Source organism: Nothoprocta perdicaria, unplaced genomic scaffold (genome assembly GCF_003342845.1).
Source record: "Nothoprocta perdicaria isolate Ctin4 unplaced genomic scaffold, notPer1 scaffold_118, whole genome shotgun sequence".
Lineage (NCBI taxonomy): Eukaryota > Metazoa > Chordata > Aves > Tinamiformes > Tinamidae > Nothoprocta > Nothoprocta perdicaria.
Genome location: NW_020454294.1, coordinates 1,522,506 through 1,529,675, shown reverse-complemented (window position 1 = coordinate 1,529,675; position 7,170 = coordinate 1,522,506). Strand labels below are relative to the sequence as shown.

The following is a 7,170-nucleotide window of genomic DNA, read 5'->3' as shown; positions in this document are numbered from 1 at the left end:
GGAGGCGCGGGGGGAACGCGGCGCACGGCCCGTCCCGCAGCACGGCGCAGCCACCGAGTTCGTCTTTGCTCTCAAAATCCCACACACCGCTGCACACAGCCACAGGCACCAGAACGATGCCCTTTTGTTTCTCTTTTTCTTCCTTTTTTTTTCAATTTTTGTTACAAGGAGTGGCAAACACCAAAGCTCGGCCCCAATTCCTGCCACAGCTTTGCTGTCCCATCTCACCGCCACAAAAGTTGTGTGCAGAGCCCTGCGCGAGCGCGGCGACACGGGCGCTCACGAGTGACCGGCGGGACGCAGCGGAGACCCAGCTGCGCTGCAGCCCRCTCCACACGTGTGGAATTAAAGGCTCCTCCACAGCAGCATTAGCCACAGCCCCTTAATCATACCCATTCACACACATTCTGCCTTCTGTGAAGCAGGGAAAGGCACAATTCCAAGCGAAGGGACTCCCAAGCTTAGACGTTGCTCCGTGTCTTGCAGGCTTCCCCTGACGCCAAGTTAAGTGATCATAAAGAGCTGAACCACACGACACTGCTCAGTCCATAGCACAAAGGTAATGATACSTTTTAAAAATAAGCTTTGACAGGCGTATGTAACATCCCTGCGCTGCTGTATGCGTTTGTGATGTTGTAAGAAACACCTGCTGGGCAGAAACCATGTCAGAGCTGCGTCCTGCTCGCATCGCTACAGCGGGGTCTGAGCTTTCACAGAACAAACCCCTTTTTGCATACAACAGTGGGGGCTATTTATAATTTCTTCAGAAGAAAAAGGCAGTGACCGTGGCATTTAATAGAGATCACAGGGAGTTTCTATATGAAGTGAATTGCCCCTGCCTGCCGCAGCCTGATGCGCAGAACAGACACGTGCCACAGACCCCGTCTGTCCCTTGAAGGTTTCTCATGCAAACGCTGGTGAAGGCTGGCTTGGCTTAGCTTATGAGAAGTGACACCACGGTGGCCCGTGGCACTGTGGCCGGGGACTACCAATATTTTTGTTGTTCCATTCAGCGGAGCCTCAAGAAGGGGGATAATCAGGGCAAGGCTCAAACTCAGGTCTCCTGCATAAACACCAAGAAACCCTGAGCAAGCGCTCGCGGACACATCATCTTTCAAAACGAGGTGCATGTATATAAATATATATATGTATACATCTAGTCCATGCAAGCACAGGGAGAAGGTGGCTGTGACGCAGCACCCTCRCGCTGTCCCAGTGCGGTCGCGGGGCTGCCTGCGGAATTCCCCCGGTGACACAGGGGGATGTCCTGGAAGGCTCCGGGCACCATCCCTGGCTCGGTGTCACCTCCCCCACAGCGCCCCTGCCCGGGGACGTGGAGGGGGAATTTCAGCAGCCCAGCACTGCTAACAGGGGTGCTTCCCAGCAGGTTGCACAGAGCAGCCTTTGCAGTGTCCCTAACTCCTGCGTGAGGACAAAGGGGTCRGAGCCAGCAACAGCTTCTATGGCCCTTCCACAGCAGTCCCTCCARTAGTCCCTCATCCCTTGATCTCCTACAGAGCCCAGCCTGATCCCAGTGGCAGAGCGTATCCTACCCGCAGGCTCTCATTTTCAGTCCCGCAGCAATCACTCATTTTATTAACTATTAATTTTGGTGCCTGGACACAGTGACATCTTAAGATTCACTTACACACCTTCACTACCATCATCCAAACATACCTACCATGCAATACACTGAAACACTTCCTCATGGAATAGTCTCCCACTACCTCACCACTGTTTCCAGCACAAGGGCTCGGGATGCAATAGCAATCCCAGAATAAAAGACATTACAGAAAAATCTCAGCATACGAATTACTAAACAGCACTCAAGCTAATTGTTCGAAGATGTCAGGCTTCCCAGCATGGAGCTCTGAGTAAGTCTTGTGGTCTCCTTACTAGGCACATTTCTCTCATGCCAAACATGCTTACCCCAACCCCGTATTCAAGAGCTCTGCATCAAAACTAGTGGTGTTTCAGGAGGACGTTAGTGGAAAGTCGTGCCAGCAATCAGGAATTTGGTACTGTAGCAGCCCTGGAGAGATATTAAGCAAAAGTTCTTCCCCTCATACTTCCCTTACCGAACTTTTGAGTCATTCCCCCCCAATATTCTGCACATGTTTTATTTCCCACCTTTGTGAGTGCCTGATAAGAGAAATTTATTACAGTGTATAATGCCTTAGTCACTCAGCTTGACCTTTATCGGTGTGCTAAGTTCATGCTCTAACTTACGTTAGGGCAACTTCCTGAAGACAGTAGTGTTTGCATATGACTAATTGGGACAAATCCGCAGCCGGCGAGGCGATGAGTCAGCAAAAGGCTCRGCAGGGACAGGGGCAGGAATCCGGCTGCCGCTGCGTCCACGTGGAGCAGCGAGATGCACGGCTGGATGTCACCAGGACGGGCACAGCAGCTCTGGACTGTCCCGGGACGCGACTGCAGCCCTGTCCAAAGTCAGCAAGGAAAACTCTCCTGATTTCAGTGGGAGAAAGACCAGGGTTTGTGTTTTCTCAAGCATCTTCTCTACTGAGAAGGCTTCTATTTTTATATGTGTGGACTGTCCAGATGGAGGATTTCAGCCAGAAGTCAGGACTCCCTCCATGTAAAACACTTGGTTTGGTAACTGCCATCACACAGGATGCCTCTGCARCAACCCCCTGCAGTGCTGGCTTCCCCGGGCTTTCATTTGGCATTACAACTTGTTACACTTAAAGAAATAATATTTATTGATTCAGCAAATAAGCACGGTTCTACAGGGAAGAGCATAAGCCAATCTAACRATATTTGGCCACAAAACATGTCCTCCCCACAGCACCCCTGTGGGAACATTTACTTGAAAGAAAAACGCTCTGAAATCTCTATGACTGTGCAGACCCTTGGGTCTTTTACTGACTGCCGTTAATCTAATGGTAGTTACTGTGACTTATTATTTTCAGCAATACAAGAACCTGAGATCCTTGATCATCTGCTAGTTCCTCAACAGAAGGTGGTTTATTACCTTCCCCATCAGGCTCGTTGGAGGCCTGTACTTAGTGGTGTCTCTGACTTTCAAGCTTCTCCTCTCCTTGTCAGGGCAGGATCTTGTTTCTTCATCTTTCCCCATTCGCACACTCAAAATAATCCTTTTAAACCAGGAACACCCCTTAAACCCTGCTTGAGGGAGTGTGCCTGGGCCATAGGAAGGACTCTAGTTGCTGAAAGCACTGCGTTCAGCTCAGTGAAATTAGGTTTGAGGGAAGGATTTCCAACGCAAAAAGGAGTTTGCCAGCTGAAAACACGATGCACAAGGGCACTCAGCACGGACTACGTCCTGCCGACCCCAGCTGGGYAGTATGGTGTGGGTATCGCAGTCCTTTTCCTGCTGTGGGCCAGAAGCAGGAGGGAGTTTTTAAATTATCCTCATGGAAGAGGATGGGTTTGTGGTTGAAGCCCTTCAAGGGGACCCTCAGATCATGCTGGCATGCAATGAGGCACAGTGATGGGATTTGGAAAGCAGACGCAGAATTTGGTGGCTAAAACCTTGGATGACAGAGAAGTTTGTTCGGTCTCTGTGCAGCCCAGACCAGGCTCGACACCCACCTGGACGAAGCCTCTCTCCTTCCTTCCCATTTCCCTCTTGCTTTACCCCAGGAACTGGAGTATTTATAGAGCCTGGAGGTTTAAAACCCTGCTCCAAACCAGGGAAAGCAGAGCCTGGGGGGCAGCTGTCCGCACTGGAGGTTCAGTGCTCGGCACTCACTGGGTATATCCAAATAACATCAAGCACTGCTTGCAAGGCCATGKGCTTCAGTCTGCAGAACAGCAGCACAAAAACACCCCGTTTTCCTTGTCTTTGCAGCATGGTACATTTGGACCTGCCCCCGACGGAGGGTTTCTAACCTGCATCCACAAACACTGCCCAGGCTCCCACCTACCTACCTGTGCATTTGACTTTCCCCTCGGCCCTGCTTCCCTTTGGAAGCAGGTAAGAGAAACGCTGTGGAGAGACCTAGGGGAAGGTGGACAGGCCCCTCGCGAACAAGTTAATACCCAGCCCAAGGTAGTAGCCAGCACGGGGACACCCAGGCTGTGTCTCGAAAGCAGAAGTGGTTTTTGTTTCCTGCAACTGTCTGACTCCTGCAGCCAGTTGTGACCAACAGGAAAGTTTTGAAAGAAGTTTCTTCTTTTTTTCTTCTTTCTATTTTCTTATTTTTTGGTTCTTTTTCTCCCTCCTGCCAATAGCTTGGTTGGTTCTACAGCCTGGGCCACAAGTTTTTTCCATGAACCTAAAGGAAAAAAAAAAAGCAAAAACCAAACCGCTCTGAAATAAATTGAAAAATGAGCATGCATGGGCTCTATTTGCAATTAAAATGCAAAGGGGACCAAAGCACCTCACCCCATCAAACGCTGAGAAACATTTCAAAGCYGGTTTTCTTCCTGTTTTGGCATTAAAATTCGCTTTTCAGGGTGCTTCTGCTTAACATTTCCCCAACTTGGACCCAGCTTAAGCACAAAGGACTTGGGCTTTTGTTTGTTTGTTTGTTTGTTTTCCCACAGCACATCAGAAAACGCAGCGCAAGCTTTCATGGGCACGGCTGTTGCAACACGCCTGTCAGAGGCCAGCAGGCAGTTCTGGGGGAATGAGGTAATTAATATATTACTTAAGCGTGCAAAGACAAGTTAGGAGCAGCTGTCTTTCTTCTCTTGATATGGCAACACAACCATTAAAACAATAACTTCTTATATCTTTTTTTTTTTTTTCTTTTCCTCTCTCTGTTTTCCCAGACTGCTAAAAGCCAAAGCTTTAAGAGACCATCGTGTTTTCAGGACTGGTAATTTCTCTCTCAGACACCCTGGTTCTCCCAGGAATTATTTGAAGCAGCAAAAGGAAAATCCTTGTGGTGATCCCTTTAAGGAAACAGTGGCATTAAAGTGAGCTCACGAGCTTCCAAATCCTAAACTCGTCCCCTAAAAAATGCTTTTTTAACTGGTCTTACTGAAATCCATTGCTCCACCAGCCTCAGGTTTTCCGGCTATTAAGCTGGAATCACCAAGCRGGTGAGCAGGGCTGATCCAGGCAGCTGTGGGATGTGCCGGGTACCCTGAACCGGATCCCGGGACCTGGCAGACCCCATGGCTGGAGGAGGGATCCCATATCTCTGCTCCCAGCCTTGCCCGAGCCAAGGCCATAGGGGTGAATAAACCAGTGTGCCCAGCTCACAGGGGCCCCTCTTTGCCATCTAACAACAGGGCCGAGACCCGGCAGGTTACGGCTGCTTTTATTTTCTTCCAGTTAATTAAATGATCCATCGCAGGCCTGGCTCTGAGCCTCGCTGGTGCTGACTGAATCACATTCCCCGGCTCAAGAAAAGATGATCAATAGCCATCAATCAATGGCCAAAGTGGTGAGTTTTATTTTATTTTATTTTATTTTATTTTATTTTATTTTATTTTATTTTATTTTATTTTATTTTATTTTATTTTATTTTATTTTATTTTATTTTATTTTCCAAAATGCAGAAGCAAGTGGGTCGCAGCAAGCAGAGCTCTCCCGCCGCCTGCAGAAACCTCCTGACAGAGGGAAGGAGGCCAGAGCAGCCAGGGCTTTAGCTCCGGGTATGGTTACACTTCCCTACTTACCATAGACTTCCCGCGTGACCACAGACTAAACACTTAGGTCCAGACCCACAGGGAGGTTCAGGCACCTGAGATTAAAATCAGTTGGACTTAGGTACATAAATAGGCTGCGGAGCTGGGCCCTGGAGAGCAAGATCGAGCTCCCCGCTGGTTAATGGCAYTGTCGGTACCTTCCAGGGCTGCAGCAGAACAGCAACAACTCAGTTACGGAAGGCAAAGACCTGGGAGAGCCAAGGAAAGGCAGGGAATGAAGGTACAGCTCATCCCACCACAAAGCAGCAACCCAAGCACCCTGCCTGGTAGGTGGGGAAACCAAAGAAAAGCAAAGTGTAGAACAGGCTGGGGAAAAATATATGTTTGCTTGTATTTTCTTATGAAGACTTGAGTGGGTTATGGTGGGAGCTCCTGGSTACAGCCCTGCAGGGAACAGCAAAACCCTGGGCTCATGTGTCAAAACACAGGATGGAAAGAGTTTGCCCAGGAACTGAATAAGCAAAATTCAGAACTCTGATGACAAAGCTGGGGCATCAAACCTCGCAGTGCTATCTGAGATCAAATATTAACGCGACTCTTCATCAATGAGAGGCAACTGATGAGCGTGGGAAACAAAGATCTCATAGGAACTGCATCTAGATAAGATGACCACAGACCTCACCATTTTCAGAGCCAGATAGAAATTTGTTTATGTTGCCAGTTTTTGCTCAACACAGCCCTTTAATACACATATGTGTTCATGCACCAGTAAGGCAGGGAGACGGATGCACAGGTATTTTTTTTCCTATTGTCCTGGAAAGGGGGAAAAAAATTGTGTTCATGGATGCGATTTTTGCTTTTAGGAACCTGAAAAAGAGAGGAATTTTTGCCCAGCATTGCTGAACTCGGGGCTAGATACATAACAAGATCTAGATGCAGGAAGCAAGATCAGAACTAAGCTGGGAAACGTTTCCTTGTAGCTAAAACAGAGAGCAAAACAAGAGGCCAGTCTTCAGGTTCATCACGAGCAAAATGGAACCAGAAAACTGAACAGTGAGGTCAGAAGCAATTAAGTTCCATCACTGTCTTATGGCTTCTGCTATTATAAAATAAATAAATACACAAAAAAAGGTTTGGAAGGAGCACGCCGAGAGCATCAGAACCGCTCATCTCACTACAAGTGCCAAGCACAAGCGCAAGGAAGCAGCTTCTCCAGGTGGGAGCAAGCGTAGGCCTGCACAGGGCAGCTCGAGGATGGGACGAGCGCTTGAGCATTAAACCATCTTCCCCCAAAGCAACAACGGAAGAAAATGTAACTGGCAGAGAAGAACCTGCTCGCTGCAGGAAGAGCACATTCTGATGTGATAGCTGGAACAGTCTCGCAGGCTTTAAAATTAATTTAAACTTGAAAACAACAATAAGGAAAAACAACCCGTGAGGTACCGAGATGCACAGGTGAGATTATCCGTATGGATTGGGTGAGGAAGTCATGAGCTGGGCTGGAAAGGAATTAAATGCATTGAGAGCAACTGAGGAGCCATGATAATTTTGGAAAACACCGGGTCTCGTGTCCAGCAGCCCTTG

At 48.5% G+C, this 7,170-nt stretch overlaps 1 long non-coding RNA gene across 1 annotated transcript; it reads left to right on the top strand.

Moving 5' to 3' along the window:
* The first annotated feature begins 4,759 nt into the window (after positions 1-4,759).
* Positions 4,760-5,550, top strand: LOC112959709. The gene is made up of 3 exons (XR_003251655.1): positions 4,760-4,808; positions 5,270-5,381; positions 5,497-5,550. It is a non-coding gene; the product is annotated as an uncharacterized LOC112959709 (long non-coding RNA).
* The last annotated feature ends 1,620 nt before the right edge of the window (positions 5,551-7,170 follow it).